The following is a 15827-nucleotide window of genomic DNA, read 5'->3' as shown; positions in this document are numbered from 1 at the left end:
GAATTGGGAAGATCCTTGATGTCAAATATTTGTCTGTAAATTGTTACTTTGGTAACAATGATGTGTGGTCACCTCAAGGAGGATAAACTCAGAATCTCTTAATTGATTATGCAGTTTGAAACTCCCATCTTCACGGGTTCCAGTCTACTCTGACAGCAACGTCCAGTGAACTTGGAAATAGCTTTCTTCTTCACAGAAATAACCTCATATATCTGTCAAGGGGATAGGTGGATGGATTAATGGATGAAAGAAAATGTCCTTCAGGAAAGGGAATATGATGTTACTTAGAACACCTAGATGCTTTTTCATCAGTTCACTTATGTGATAGTTCAAGTCTTTTACAGGTAACCTTCCCCCTGCCCCCAAAGATTCTATTTGACAAAAAAGATTAAAACAAAATAGGACTTAAGCATCTTTTCTTTTTCTAATACTACAATGCCTTCTTATAGTAGGCATTTTCTCCACTGTTGAGTGCATGTTTAATCTGAACGTAAACTATAAATGGCCTCTCCTTTCCGCCAGTTACCATTTTATAATTTTTTTTTTGTTTTGCAAATCTCACTTGGTTTTAGATTTAAGCTTCCCTTTTTCTTACATTGGCTGTTATTTTCCTATTAATGATACTTTCCTACTTTCTTTTTTTAATTTTTATTTTAAGTTCTGAGGTACATGTGTGGGATATGCAGCCAGATATGGTTGAGTTGTTTTGTGATTGGTTTAATACATGTACCTAAGCATTGCACACACAAAAAAGGAAATTTTCAACTTAGGAGTAAGAAGGTGTTGTTGAGACATTTCTATCATTCTAATCTGCTTGCAGACAGAAGCTTGCTCTCTCCAAGTCTCTGCCATGGGCATGATAAACTTGTTTTGAAGAGGTTGCAATATGATGATAATCCATGCTTACTGGACCAGTGCCAAAGGAAGAAGACAGGCAAGTGGTACAATAGAATTAACAAGGCAGGAGGGTTCTTTGCATATTCAGGGAAGGCTACGCAGTCAGTTTGGGATAGCTTAGTGGTACAGAGGAAACACTGATCATTCAAGTCTTCCAATCAACATTTTTGAGTATCTACTATACACCAAGTCCTGTGTACAAGTCTAAGAATGCAGAGATGTCTAAGACACAACCTTTGCCCTGAAGTTATTCCCAGTCTAACATCTCTCCCTAAAAGAGTCAAGACTGTCTTCCTAGAGGAAGGGATGCTTGAGCTGCGTCTTGAAGGTTGGAGAGTCATTTGCCTGGCAGCCAAGTTGAGAAGGAACAAAGAAAGCATTTATAAAAGAGGGAAAGGCAAAGTTTGTTCAGAAACATGGAGATATGAAATGATGTGGTGCTTTTAGGGACTGCAAGTAGTCTACCGGGCACATTGAATCAAGAGCATGAAAGGGAATGTGATGTACACTGAATTAGGATATTGGCATTATATATAGAAGGAAATGGATAGTCATTAGAAATATTAGGATAAAGAATACACAGTACTTGGTGAGTAATGTGATGAATAAAGAGGTAGAAATTAAGGATTAATCCTGGGTCTCTGACCTAGGCAGCTGAGGTAGAATGTCATTAATCATGATAGCAAATATAAGTAGATATGAGCTGAGATGAGGCTAGAAATATAGACAAAGGCCTATTTGAGGAAGGCTGTGTTAACACTAGCAAGGCTAGAGCACGAAAGGTCTTGAAAGTCAGGTTATATGGACCTTTAAAGAATTTTAATCAGGAGAGTGATATTATCATATTATAATTTGGAATGTTCACTCTGACTGCTGTGTCAAAGTGGAATCCACAAAGCAAGTGATGAAGTGGGGGGAATGAAAGAGTCAAGGATGGCTCCCAAGTTTCTGACTTGAGCACCTGAATGGATGGAGGAATCATTCACTGATATTGAGAAGACAAGAATAAAGGCAGATAGAAAAGTGAAAATGTTGAGTTCCCTTTCAGATATATTGAGTTTAGGAAGCCTATGCTACATCCAAGTAGAGATTACATACAGTTATTGGCTTTATGGGTCTGGATCTCAATTTAGAGGAGTTTCATATAGATTCACTACATAAATGCAGTGGTAGATGCCATGGGAAATCACGTATGATCAGAGAAAAGAGTGTTAATAACTAAGAAACCAATATTTAGAAAAAAATGAAAGAACTTATAAAAGACTGACAAAAAGTTGGAGGAAAAGAGGAACATGATTTCATGGAGACAAATGAAGAAATAGTTGTTTCAAGAATAAGGAAGTGATCAATAATATAAAATGCTACAAAAATTAAGACCTGAAATGTGTCCGTTTGACTTTTTTGTTGTTGTTGGGAGCTATAAATGAGAATAATTTTTGCAGAATAGTAGGGTAAGATCCTGATTACAATGCGTTAGAAAGCAAATTGAGAACACACAATTAGAAAATATAATTTTAAAATATACCATTTACAATGGCAACTGAAAATATAAGATTCTTAGAAATCTATGAAAGTGCGTGCAAAATCTCTATAAATAAAGTTCTAAAACATTTTTTAAAAACCATAAAAGGAGATCTAAGTAATGGTAAGATATAGAATGCTTATGGATGCAGAAACTAGATATCATAAAGATGTCAATTTTCCAGGTTACTCTAAATGTGCAATGTACTTTCAGTCAAAATCTTAACTTTTATGATACTTGATGAGCTAATTTTAAAAATTTGTACAGAAACTCAAAGGGCCAAAAATAACCAGCAGAATCTTAAGAAGCAAAACAAGGTAAGGGATTTTGTCTACTAGATATCAATTCTTATTCTAAAACAATGATAATTATGACAATGTAGTATTGCATAGGGATAGGCAAACAGATCAATGAAACAGTATAATGAACTCAGACACATACCACATTTATGGAAATGCTATATAAAAGAGATGTATAAAAAACAGTGAGGAAAAGAAATTTATTCAATAAATGATAAGGGGAAATTGGATATTCACATAAAGACAAATAAAAAATATAAATAATACGTATCTTTTCCTACCTTAAACTGTATGCAAAAAGTAATCCCATGTGTGCTAGAGTACTGAATGTGAAAAGCAAATTTTAAACTTTTACAAGAAAGTATAGGGAAATGTTATTATGGCCTTAGATTAAGGGAGGGATTCTTAATCAACTCACAAAAACACACAAACCATTAAAAAGACTGATATATTTTGCCATTTTCAAATGTGAAATATCTACCCAATAAAAGACATCATAAGAAGACTGAAAAGAAATGCCACAAACAAGAAGATACATATAATGCATATAATATAAAACATAAAATATTAATATCCAGAATTAACAAAGAACTCATAGTATCAACAAGAAAAAGACAAAACAACTCAAAAAAATGGGCAATTAATATTAACAGGCAATTACCAATAGTAGAAATCTAATGGCCATAAGCCTATAAAAATACGTTCAACTTCACTAGCAATGAGAGAAACACAAAGTAAAACTACAATACCATTTCATATCCATATAATAGACACATATTTAAAAGCCTGATAATACTAAATATCTCAAGGGTGTGTAGAAACTGGAACTCTAACAGCGAGTAAGAGTATAAAATGGTACAACCTAGGAAAGCAGTATGGCAGTATCTGGTAAAACTGAAAATGAACACCGAGCAGTTCCAGACCTAAGAAGGAAATACTATTTCCTTCTACACAGTAGAAAAACAATTTCTTACTGTGCAGAAGGAGACTTGTACATAAATATTCATGGCGATATTTTCTGCAATAGTAAAAAAGTTTGAAAAAAGAAACGGAATAGATAAATAATTGAAGTATATTCATAAAATAATACTATAACAGTAGTAAAAATGAATGAGTTATAGGGTACATGTATCAACACGAAAAATTACAAGAACACAATATTGACTGAAGAAAGCACACTCCGAAGGCTGAAGTATGCTGTAATTTATATAAACTTGAAAAGCATACAAAACATATCTTAGGAATGTGTAAACCTGTAGTAAAATTAGAGAAACATACATGGGAATGATTTTTTTTTAAAGTTTAAGATAGCAGTTAACTCTGGGAAGACAGAGGAATTGGAGTAAGGAGGAAATTGCATCAATCAAACCTCTAATATTTTGTCTTAAAAAACAGATCTGGGCCGGGCGCGGTGGCTCAAGCCTGTAATCCCAGCACTTTGGGAGGCCGAGGCGGGTGGATCACGAGGTCAAGAGATCGAGACCATCCTGGTCAACATGGTGAAACCCTGTCTCTACTAAAACTACAAAAAAAACTAGCTGGACATGGTGGCGTGTGCCTGTAATCCCAGCTACTCAGGAGTCTGAGGCAGGAGAATTGCCTGAACCCAGGAGGCGGAGGTTGCGGTGAGCCGAGATCGCGCCATTGCACTCCAGCCTGGGTAACAAGAGCGAAACTCCATCTCAAAAAAAAAAAAAAAAAAAAAAAAAAAAAACAGATCTGAAGCAAATATGCAAGTTCTTAGGACCTAAGAAAGCTAAGTGGTGACCACATGGATATTTTCTATGTTATTATCCATACTTTTGTATATATCTGAGATATTTCATAATTTATAAAAGAGTTAAGGAAGTGGAGCAGTGGGAGACAATTTAGGAATATAGTTGAGAATGAAAAATAGAAGAATCTAGACCTAATTCCATAGGAAATGGGGAGTAACAGAAGATTCCTGAGCAAAAGTGCTGGGATCAGAGTTCTGCTTTAGAAAGAGTCCCAAAGGAGAGTAGTGAGGAGACTACTGCAATGGTCTAGATATGAGATGATAAAGGCCTGAGCATGGGAAGAGGCATTGAGATTGGAGAAGAAAAGAGGATGAATTTGGGAGGTAAATCAAGATAGAAGAAACAGGAGTTGGCTTTCAAATAAGACCTAGCAGAGACTGCCAAAACTTTTTATATCTTGAAAAACTTAGCAGAGAGTTAGAGAGCAAACACCATCATTAATTACAGAGCCAAGCCCTGGGTCTCTGGTAGTTCCAGTAATAAAAAGAACTATTTATTGAACAGCTCAGTCCTAGTCTGGCAGGAAGAAGCAGGAAGAAGAAAGCCATAGGCTTTCTTTTCTACACAGGTAAAAGGACATGCAAGCAGCCCATCTGAGAAGACATGAGAGCACCATCTTGTGCTGGGGAAGGACCCAGGCTGGGCACACCTAGAAATCACTTCCACATGGAAAGGAGCACCTGAAATAAAATTATTGGCCAAAATAACTGGTCATTCTTGTTGCTACTCAGCCACCCAGAGGATAGCATTGGTTGTATTTAGTCTTTTCAGACACAGAAATCACTCTGGATTTCAGTATTTCATAACTATTTAGTTTATGTACTAATCCAGGATGTCCAAACTAGTGTCAACCCAGAAAGCAGTGCAGCTGCTTTCTAGGGCCAGTGTTGCATGGCATAATTTGCAAGGACACTTCCACAGTTCTGTGATGGGCTAAGATTTTGTGAATAATTTTGTAGCCAAGCACTAGACTAGATTATTTGAAATGCCTTGCCTTGATTTTCCAAGTTTTGCTTACTCTGAATTTTTCCCATACACCTATCTCCCCCATTGTCCTGGTGGAGATGCCAAGGCCTACAGATATACTAAGGTCTTCTCTGAGTCACAGTGTGAGTTAGTGGCTGCACCAGGACTAAAAGCTGGGTATCCTAAATTCCTATACAGTGGTCATTTCACTAAGCACATTGCCTCCCTCTCATATCCTTCATTATGATTCTTCAAGGGAAGATAACAAAGTATTCAAATGTAGAGTATGACTTGTCTAATAAATCACCACATTGACAATTTTTAAAGTTATAAATAAAATTAAAACATTCCCTTGCAAGTAAGAGACTTGACTGAGGAACTGAAAGGAAATTATGTCAGGTAAGTGGGGTGGTAGGGTGATGGGGTGGTGGAGCTCATAGCCATGGGATATGTAACCAGAGAAGCCTTGAGAAAGTCAATTGAGAGCCGATGGCTGAGCAACCTTACCAGTAGTTCTCCTGGCAGTGGAGAAAGATAGCTGGGGACACCAAGGAGGCCTAGAAATAGCATTGTCTCCCTTGCTCAGAGCCTTCAATGAATCTTTGAAACTGCTTTGACTATAATTAAAATTCCAGGTGCCTTTTTCTATTTCTTTCTTTATTCTTTCCTTTTTCCATCTTCTCAGTGATGTTTCAATAGGCACTTATGGGAACTAATTTTTATATAACTTAAAATGTGCTGTCCTTGGAAAATGTACATTTGATCACACCTTTCATAGCACTTATTAACAAACTGCAGTGATTTTATGTATTTGACAGGTTACTCACTGTTGCGCCTCTCCCCATTCATTGATATCCTCACCCTACTTTCATAGCTGCCTGCATTATGCATACCCTTGGCTGTAAGCCTTATGAAGGCAGATCCTGTGATATGTATTATCTGTTAGTGTAGCCTCAGAACCTAGAACAATGTCTGGAACATAATAAGTGGTCATTATATGATGTAAATAAATGATAGAAATAAATCTCCAAACTGTATTTTTAATGCTTTAAGTAGACAATGCCTAGTGTCCAGTGAAAACCAAGAGGAAGCACTGAAGGCTCTCTGAAATTTGATTTTTAAATCTGAGTAACTTTGTTGAAATCTAATGGTTTCTTCTATAATTTAAGGACAATACAGGGGAATTTTATATAAAATCTTGGCTTCCACTTTATGTTAGCAACAGCTATCTCATAGAAGAGCCAAGAGTTTGGGCAAGATAATCGGCGAAAACACTGTGACAAAGTGCCGCAGGAACGTGCTGAGATCTGCAGAAGAAATTGAAAGGAACTCAACAATGAAAACCTCTTGGCAACATGCTAGGAGACAAGGGAAAAAACACTCATTGTTTCAAGGAGTGATAGTGACATAAACTTGAGACTCTGAAGCCCAAAAGTGGGATCCCTGGCTCTCTGAGAAGCAGGTTTGAGAATCAGTTTCTCTTCAGAGTGCTTCAGTCCTAGATGATAGGTACTTACTGTGGATATTCTGCTGCCTCAAGACCAGTTCTGCCAGACTTCCATTTGCCCCATTAGAGCTGAAAAGACGGTGGAGAGCAAAGATGATAGCTTAAAAAGTTGATTAACAAACAACAAAACAGTAGCACACATGCACACGTACGCGCGCGTGCACGCGCACACACACACACACACACACACACCAAACTGCCCTGGACATCCATGAAGGTAAGAGAGAATTGAGAGGCGGTTACTTAGTTAACTAGTGTTATAGTGGTTAAGCTTCTCAGCCAACTCATTCAGTCATGCATACATTCATTAATTCCAAAGCATATACAGTATTGAGCACTGGAGATACAGAGATAAATTCATTAATTGGCTCTGCCTGTAGAGGGGGAGAGCTATAAGCAACCAAGTAAAGTAATATGATGAGTCAGAGATTTTTAGAAAGAGTTGGGAGAAGATATAGAACTGGAGAGAACAATTATTTATATAAAGAAGGTGATATTTGGTGTAGACCTTGAAGGGTGAACAGGAGGTAGGAGGATGTAAACAGCATTGTACTCAGAGGCACCAGCATGAGCAAAGACATTAAAACATGAAAATGCCTGGGGACAATGCCATTCAGGTAAAAATTCCTGTTGTAGACCATTAAAGACCGAGAGAACTTTCTTGATTACATAAATATGTCTCCTTACACAACTAGAAGCTACTTGAGAGCAGGGACCCTGTCTAATTTTGTCTGAATTGCAAGGGCCCACCTCAGTGCAAAGTGCTGGGTAGGTCCTTAATAAATACTTATTGCATGGATGAATGAATGACCTTTGCCAGAACAATCTGAGAGTAGAAGGGGCAAAAGTCAGATTTCATTAATGAAGACATGATGGGGAAGTGATGAACTGAAGCTCATTCATGCTGCCTCAGCTTGGCCTTTGTATTGCCTGTGGTTACTATAGAAAACTTCACAAAGCACTGATTATTTTCCATCTGAGTTCAGGAAGCATTACAGTTCAGCTTTACTTCCCTCCTTTGGCTTCCTCCTCCTCTTCTCTGCTATGTTTGGCCTTATTGGCCAATTAAGCCACAGTTGCACTCATATACTTTTGAAGTTCAGTATTAGAGATTATTTTCCCCAACAGCCCAATTATTTTGTCTTTTATCATTTTAAGTCCTTTCAATAAGCTCTTTCTTTGCACCTGGGCTTACATACTCTTTATTGCATAAACTTCATCCATTGGCTCCAAAGTCTCTAAGAGAGCAAGAGTTGGGGCATCTTTGTGGTGCCCTTCTTTTTGAGGACATCCTATTTCCTCTTTTGGGCAACTTAAGATAGTAATTGAGTAATTGGGTCTGTGAAGCATTTCCCAGAGTATTTCCACTTTGTTCCTAACTAATTCCATGAAATTGCTTTCAAGTTCATCAATTCCCAACTTTAAAAAAAAAAAAAAACAGGATTCCCTTTGCCGTTTCATTTCATAATCTTTCACGGCTTTGCTTTCTGTGTTCTCTTCCTTCTTCTCCACATGGCCACATACTTACTGAGAGTTGATCTCAGTCCTTAACTGGTCAAGCTCTACTCAGTCTCAAGAACTTTCACTCAGGATTAACCCTACTCAGTCCCTGAATTCAGAGCCTGGCATGGGGATGGAAGCTCTCACCATCTTACCCCATCCTCAGCAAGTGGACTCTGGAGCTAGTCTTATTGCTCTATTCCGTGAGCCACTCAGACATCCAAATGTCTGGGTGAAGAACCCCATTTACCTTACACTTAGCAGCACAAATGCCATCTAAGGCCCTGCTTCAATAGCAAAAGTCATAATCTCATGTAACACTGATTCCACATCAACACTTTTACTTACCTTTTAGAAATGACCCTTTTAGAGTGTTGGAAATCATAAGCCAGTAAAGATCATAGTCACAAGAATGTGACAGTTATGAAATATAGGAAACAAATCAACTCTTCCTCTAAGTCTGAATTACAGCTTTTGAGAAGTTATGAAATATAGGATAATTTTCCTAATGAGATTATTTTTGATACTTTATGAAGAGCGATAAAATGATGGAATGTTAAAGCTTATTCTGGTATACCCATTGGCTTCATCAAATCCACCTAGATTCGCCTGTGAGCCTTCAGGGCCACAGGTTGCCATAATCATCATTCCCAAGTTCCCAGAAAATGTATGCATTTGACAGGAGAGTGATATTGCCCAGGATTTGGTATGGGTGTGGATGTTTGAGCTGCACTGATTGAACTCCTGCCAAAGTTTGTATATATATTCCCAGAAAAGGCTATTCCAGACCGAGAGCTGGTTTCAATCACTAACAGATCTGAATTTTTTTCATGGCAAACAGGGTGTATGTGTATGTGGGTGTGGTGGTGGTGGGAAAGAGGTGCTGGTAATGGTAGTTGTGATATTTTCATATTATTTTAACTGATTAATGGCTATAATTTAAGAGTCATTTTGGTTTTAGCACTTATTCTGCTTTAAACAGAAAAATAAATGAGTATTTCTTTTTTCCTTTCTCTTCCACTGAGGTATTGTCACACTTAGCATCCGGATTTAAATAAATAATACAAGGTATAATAAAAAGAGACTTAGACTGGAAGTTGGGAGTTCCAGGTCCTCATTTCACTTCTGTACTGACTTTCTGTGTGACATTCAGCAAGTCAATTCACCTCTCTGGACCTCAGTTTTTGGTATGTAAAATAATGGTGTTAGACTAAATGATCTTGAACACCTTTTCCAGATTAAAAAATTGTGTGAATCAGTGGAATATATAACCCAGTTCCTTTCTCAAAGGCAGCATTTTTTCAGTTTGGGGTGATCTGCTTTTGGGGATATTGGACAGTAATTAAATCTATGAATCTAAGATGACTTCAGTAACTTTGTATTGATGTGACCCAATCCTGTAAAAATAGTTTCTGCCTTTATGAGCTGAAGTGAGGATCTCCATGTTCAGTTTTATTCCATTATTTATTTTTGTTTTTACTGCTTTTGCACTGGCCTGAGAGAATGAGATTCAGACACCTTCTCCCAAAGACCGCCCATTGGCTAAGCACTTTCTCCCCCAAATTCACTGGGGGCCTTCATCAATGCTCTGTGCCCTGCCCTCCACAGTGATGGTCCTGAAAACAGCTGTGTCAATAGACATTACTTTTTCTTTTTTGCTGTTGTTGTTGTTTTGTTTTTGTTTTTGTTTTCAGACGGAGTCTTGCTCCGTTGCTCAGGCTGGAGTGCAGTGGCATGATCTCAGCTTCTCCTGGGTTTAAGTGATTGTCGTGCCTCATCCTCTGGAGTAACTGAGATTACAGATGCCCACCACCACGCCTGGCAAAGATATGGCTTTTTCAAGCACACACCACAGAGAGGCATGATGCTCAGCTTGGTCTACATAGAAGACCTTAAAACAACAGTTTATAGCAAGGGATGTGGATTCATGGGAGCTACCTGCAACTTCTGTGGGAATTGTAGGACTGATCTACTTATTCCAGCCTTAGTTTAATTTGAAAAGATAGAGATGATAATAAGTCATGGATTTTATTTCTTGGAGATAACATGTGTTTTATAATCATAGTGTAATTTCTACACACTCACAGGCAAATGCTAGTTATGATCAGAATTTCCTCCTAGAGAAGGGCCTTCAAGATTATCTAGTGAGGCTTCAGGTAACAGATGAGGAAACTGAGGCCCAGAAAAGGCAAGGGCCACATGTAGGATAATCATCGCAGAGGGAAGCAAAAAATGGTCTGGGGTGAATATGGCTTTGCCTTTGGCTTCTCCAGATACAGTCTCTGGCAGAGCAGAGGGTTGTAGGCAAATGTTGACAGCTCTGAATGTTTAGGTGGAATTATCACTGAAACTCTCCCTTCACAGGACAGAGAGGGAGAACTAGTCAGAGTTACAGATAAACAAAAACTTGTCAAACAGTTCTATTTCATAAATAAAAATACTGAAGCACTAAGAGAATCCCTTCTTCCTCATAGCTGAGGTTATTCTGTGATATATTATGCCTTCAAATATAGAGGACAAATCTAACATTCCCAAATCGCCCTCACTCATTTAGAATTTAACAAATGCTTTACTGCATGCTCACTATGTTGGGTATTGTGCCAGATACTAAGAAGGGGAGAGAGGCACAAACAAATACTTACACTGCAAGTGGGCAAGTGACAAAAACTGTGAGTGAATGAAAGTGCCCAATGGAATACAAAGGAAAAAAAAACCAACTATGGTGCCATTAGCCAAGAAAAGCTTTACAGAAGAGGTGATATTTGAGTTGGGTCTCAGCTGAGCCCTCACTCAGTTGAGAAAACACAGATTAATAATGTGTGTCACAGGTACTAGAGCTCACTTATTTGTGTATAGTAAGTGCTTTTGTTATTTCCAATTAAGAGATGAGAAAATTGGGGTTCAGAGAGGTTAGGTAACTTAACTGGGTGCAGTGTGGAAAATGGATTGTAAGTGGGTGAAGAGAAAGTGGAGATCCAGGTAAGAGTTAGGGTGCCTTGGACTAAAAGTAGCATAGTAGAGGAGAGAAATTCACAGACTAGAGAGGGTATTCAGAAGATAGAATCAACAGGAGTTAATGATAGACTGTACGTGGGTTTAGGAAACAGAAACGAGTCTAGGATAGCTTTCAGGTTTCTGGCTTGGGTGATTAACAGAGGAAGATGCAATTCAGCATCAGAAGTACAAAAGTTTATAGGAAAGACATGCTGAATTTGAAGGACACTCGGATAAAGATGACCAGTAGGTAATTGATTCTATACTGTTATATGCGTAGTTAGTAGCTGAAGTCACAAAAATGACTGAGCTTGTCCTGGAGAATATGTCTTCTGGGGAAAAAGGACAGTCTAAGGAAGAAGAACCCTGAGACTCGTTGACATTTAAGAGTTGAGCAGAGGAAAAGAAGCCTACAAAACAGAAATTTATTCTCGATCCTTCCATCATGACTTCCACACACTATGGAAGGAGCACAGTGTGTATTTTGAGGTTAGCAGTAGGGAAGCTCTGAGTGTGACAGAAAACCACAGACCAGGAACAGTACATAAGATAGGCTCAGGAACTGTGGGATCATTAAAGTCCCCCATTCCACATACCTGCTCCCAAATGATAGAGATATTGTTACCAAAGCATATTTTACATTCATTTAATGTTTCCATTGGTGAGCCATCAGAAAACATTTTGTTAAAACTTTGATTAAGCACTTGATCAAAAAGTTTCTTTCCTTTTGTTACCTGAAATGTTTCTGTTGGCTGTCTCCAAGATTATATCTGTATTATTCCTAGATTCTATCTTAGCAAACTGGAAAACAAAAAGTGATTTCATCTAATGGATCTGAGGATTCATTTGCCTTCATCAATTTTCTACATTTTAAAAGTCAATATAAGTTTCTCTTTTAAAAATTACCAGTTAAATTTGGAAGCACATTGACTGTTCACTATGCATCACTCTCCCTCTATTCAAGAAGAAAAAAATCTCTTCAGAAAAAGAAATTAATACAATGTAGAGCTTAAACAAGTCAAAAGAATTGAGGCTGGAGTTGCACTCACAAATTGCTGAAGGGAGTGGCTTTGGGGTTTATTTGTCATTTAACGATGTCTGTTGCTATGCAAGACAAATCAATGTGGAGCCACACTTAGTCATCATTGATCAGTTGTTTCATGATCAATTCAGCTTTGTTCTCTTGAGAGTTTTTAAATAAGTTTAGCTAAATGGGAACTTGCTGCCTGTCTGCATTAGCTTTTGCAGAACGATCTTTCTCCCTTTCTCTATGACATGGTGTTGATATATGACAATAACCAGAGACTTGCTTATTTTGAAATCAGAAACCCTAGAGGTTAGCTTTTAATTTCAATACCTTTGTTATGGAAAATTCATTTCAACAGAAACTTTCTTGGCCATGTCAAACTTTTCATCACCTCTGGGAGAAGACTTTTTTTCCCCACTGAACACATTGTGGGGAGCAGGGTCAATACATCACAAACCTGAGGCTTGTGGGGAGTGGGGCCAATACGTCACAGACCTGGGGCTATGTGCTTGTCACCAATTTTATCTTTCTAGATCTTAAATGATGTTGGGTCAACTGCTAGGCCTATCAGCCAGATGTTAAGCCAATGAGATTAAGGTAGGGCATGGCTCTTGTTGCCATGGGGTCTCTTTATATGTGAGCTTCAGACCGTCTCCCTCCCTCAGTCTAGCAAGTACACACACACACACACACACACACACACACACACACAACACTCACGTTGCAAGAAAATAAATGAAGATGATGGATGAATCAGATCAAATCCAGTCCCTGAACTGAGAAGAGTTCATCATCATCTCAGCACTTTTCCACTCCATCTTTGCCTCTGTTTCCTAGCTGGGGTGTCATTTAACTGGCAGGAAATTCTCATGCAAATAACTTGGATGATTTCTCAAAGCACACAGGTTTGGCAGAATAAAAAAGTAAGAGGAGCATCCAGTGGGTGGATGGAGGACTGGATTGATCTGCCTAATTCTTAGCTCCAACTTTAAGGTGAACGTTTTCAATTCAATTGCTTTCCTTCTAACCCTGAGTTGCCTTATAAACTGACCCTTCACCCCTATTAACCTTTTTTAAACTGAAGGGGTTAGGGAGCAAGCCTTAAAAAATGCTGGAGTGAAAGCATTAGTATAGCCTGAGAGAACTGAAGACCAGCAAAAGGGGAGGAGGAGAAAGATCCAGTCAACTCTAACACTCAGAGAAAAAAACAAAATTCATCTCCGAAAACCCCCTGTATTGCCAAACACAGTGCCAGGCACAGTGGTTTCTTTAGGAAATAGTAATTGAATTGAAGTGACTTCTTCCATTAGCAACTTTGGGTAAGTCTCTCCTTTTCCTACCACTCATAAGAGGAACTTTCTGCTTGAAGAATCTAGAACTCCTATTGGTGCCCTTAGGTCTGGTATTTTCCTCCATTGTGTCTTAACTTGCTTTGGAGGACTAGTGTAGTCATATGTAACTGAATACAATGTTTCTATGGACAAATGTCCACAGAGTTACAAACACAGAATGTACAAATAAGCTTTTGGTGCACAGCCTATTCATCAGTAAACTGGGGATGACTTATGTTCTTCCAACACTTTAATTAGGAAAAACTGGTCCAATTTTCATTGTCTGCCTCATTAAGCTGCAGACAATTAAAAGCAAGGTACTTATTACCTCAGAATGTGATAAGAGCAAAACTGTAAATGGGTTTGACTACTGCATGCATGACAAAGAAAGAATGGATGATGCTTCCTGAGTCTCAGGCACTGTTTTGGATGCTTTACCCTAGATTAACTTATGCAATCTTCATAACAATCTGCTAAGGGAGATACTATGAGTATCCTAATTTTAAAGATTAGGTACCGTGGTACATGGAAGCTAAGCAACTTGCTAAAAAAACATAGCTACCAGGTGGCCAAGCTAGAATTCAAATCCAAGCAGCCTGGTTCCAACTTGGCATTACTGTGCCTCCATTGTCTACCTCTAAGTCTTTGTTCATAGTGCTCCCTATTCCTCTAATGCTTTCCCCTTCTTGTCAAAATTCCTTTCACCTCTTGAGGTCCAACACCACCTCCTTCACGATGCCTTCCCAGATCCTCCTTGTTGGAATCAGCCTCCATTTTCTGTGCTTCTAGAGTTTTGCAAAATCTATTATGACGCTTTTTATACTTTGCCTTTGATTTGTGCTATTTACAGACATTTTATAGAGTGTGCTACCCACCTCCCTGCATTGGCCATAGTGATTTTAGAATAGAGGCTTTACTTTCCTCAGCTTCATAGCTCCTTTAAGTGCCCAGTAGAGTGTCTAACACAAAGTAGGTGAATAAGATGTGGTCCCTCCCTTCAAGAAATTTACAGTCACCATCTTAAATATATTATTCTCATCAAAGGAGAAACTCAGGCCCTGTCTACATGGAAAGCATTTACCATTTGTAGAACCAGTTCCATACTCCAGAAACCTCATAATGGTCTTGTCCTGGGCAGTCCCCAGTGTAGAGAATAAGCTGGCATAGCGCTGTGATCATAGAAGCCTTAGGATCCTTAAGGGTGAGGATCTCAGATTGGCCTCCCACCAGACCTAAGATTCGCCTCCTCAGAGTCCTTTCCAAAGGGTCTTACTGTCTGCAAGCAGTGCCCTGGACGTGGGAGGTGCCTACTCTCTCATGGAGTCAGACTGTGCCCATGTATGCAGCCCTGTTGATTGGAAGGTCTTTCTGGGATTGAGTTAGAAATCTGCCTTCTTCATGTCTGTGAGCCCTTGTTCTGCCCACCACCTGCTGCATCCAATGGTCACACCACAGCAAATCTATCTTCTTCATTCAATTATTTTGTCAGTTTGGTTCTGATCAACTCTTCAGTTATCCACTGGAGTATTTGATGCAAATGACCCAAATAACTACTTCGTCATCACGCCCACCAAATTGGATTACCCTTTCAGCTATTTGATGGATTACTTAGCAAACAGCCCCAAAGGGCCTGAAATGATTGATTCTTGTTGCCATGTATAGATATTGTCAAGGGGAGAGTGCAGGTTCATTAAATGCTTAAATGGCAGAATAATACCTACCCACTCATGGTGAGGGACTGTAGCCACCAGTCTCTTGTGCTCCATGGATCTTGGTGTGAGCCTTCTCTCCTTCATATTATACCAGGTGTTCTGGGAGCAAGTATTTCTTTTCTCTCAATCTTTCTCTGGAGTATTTCATGACTCTTTCGGGCCTGAACTTCAGGTATATGAGACAGGAGCTATAAAGAAAATGTTCAACTTTAAACTTTGAACAAAAGTTGCAGGAACAGGGCATCTGGACAGTTTATAAATGGACATTAGAGTTATCTTAACAAAGGTTCTAAT

Source organism: Cebus imitator, unplaced genomic scaffold, assembly GCF_001604975.1.
Source record: "Cebus imitator isolate Cc_AM_T3 unplaced genomic scaffold, Cebus_imitator-1.0 Scaffold273, whole genome shotgun sequence".
NCBI lineage: Eukaryota > Metazoa > Chordata > Mammalia > Primates > Cebidae > Cebus > Cebus imitator.
Note: the sequence above shows the minus strand (reverse complement) of the source record.